Here is a 1365-nt window from a genome sequence, read left to right on the forward strand (position 1 = left end):
CACATGGGGTTCTCATGACCCACAGATCACAGGATACAACCCAAGAGCAGGTGCAGATGGACAGTTTCAGGCCTGGTTTCCTGTTGTGGTAGAGGGATGCTTCTCCATCTCACTGTTTCATCCAAGGGATTTCTCCCATTTTTATGACTCCTGGTCTACCTTTGATATCTAGGATGCAAAAAGTTGTAACAGGAGAAACTAGTGTCCCATGCAGAGAAAGTGGCCTGTGTTACATTGTAGGGAAATGAATCCACCTAAAATTTCAAGCACTAGTGTTTGATGAACCTCAGGAAACCTGGGAAACTTTCCCAAACTCATTGAGATCAGCTGGAGGCTCTGGGTGGTGGAAACAGTTAAGCATTGGAATACTAGTTGAAAGTTAGAAAACAGTTCTGTTGACCTGCTTCTGAAATACCAGACTCACTGTAGAGATCTCAGTGGCTTTCTACAATTGGAGCACTCTGAGGCTTTCAGGTTGAAGTCAGTAGGGTCTGGTTCAGGATGAGTAACATGTCAGAGCAGAATGATGTTCACAGCTGACCCTCTTTCCTCTCACACAGAAGTGTCCTGGCTGAAGCCAACTATGACCTGGCATCTATTTTTTCCCGTGTTTGTTTTCTTTTTTCTAGTTCAGCAATGGATCATGGTTCATGTTCTGAATGTAAACATGTTCATATTATCAAAATATATTTTTTACGTGTATGCTATTTTGAGTTTTCCCTGATGCAAACAGCAACATAAATTAAGTTTGTTTTCTTCAGTTTGCATTGTTGTTGTTAGGTGTTGTTAGATCGCAATCAGTGGCCTCTGTGCATCCTAACAAAGCACTGCCTGGCCCTGGGCCATCGTCACCATCTGTTTGAATCTATTGTGGCAGCTACTGAGGGCCTTACACTTTTCACCACCATCTACTTCACCAGTCATAATGCCATTCCCTGAGGCCTGGCCCCTCTTGATCATCTGTCCAAAGTACATTAGATGAAGTCCTGCCATGCTCACTTCTACAGAGAATTCTGGCGGCACTAGTTCCCACACAGGAATCTACTACATATTAAATATCCATCATCAATGTCATCATTCAAAGGCATCAAGTATTCTTTGCTTTTTTAATATAGGCTCAAACATTTCCAGTTGTATACCATTTAAACTACTGTGGCTTCTGTCAGGTGCACCTCATTCCTCAAGGTGACATCTTTATAATTAGCACTTTAAAGAGATCTTCCACAGTAGAATCCCCGAATGCAATATGCTATTTAATTTAATTGTGGGGACAAGTAAGATGAACTCTTGAAAGACTTCACTCTTTAGTCTTTTTAAGTGGGTGCACTGATGTGTGTGTGTGCGATTGTGTATATGTCACTTGAA

This window comes from Echinops telfairi, unplaced genomic scaffold, assembly GCF_000313985.2.
Source record: "Echinops telfairi isolate 266 unplaced genomic scaffold, ASM31398v2 ScPeMD7_7476;HRSCAF=8514, whole genome shotgun sequence".
Classification (NCBI taxonomy): domain Eukaryota; kingdom Metazoa; phylum Chordata; class Mammalia; order Afrosoricida; family Tenrecidae; genus Echinops; species Echinops telfairi.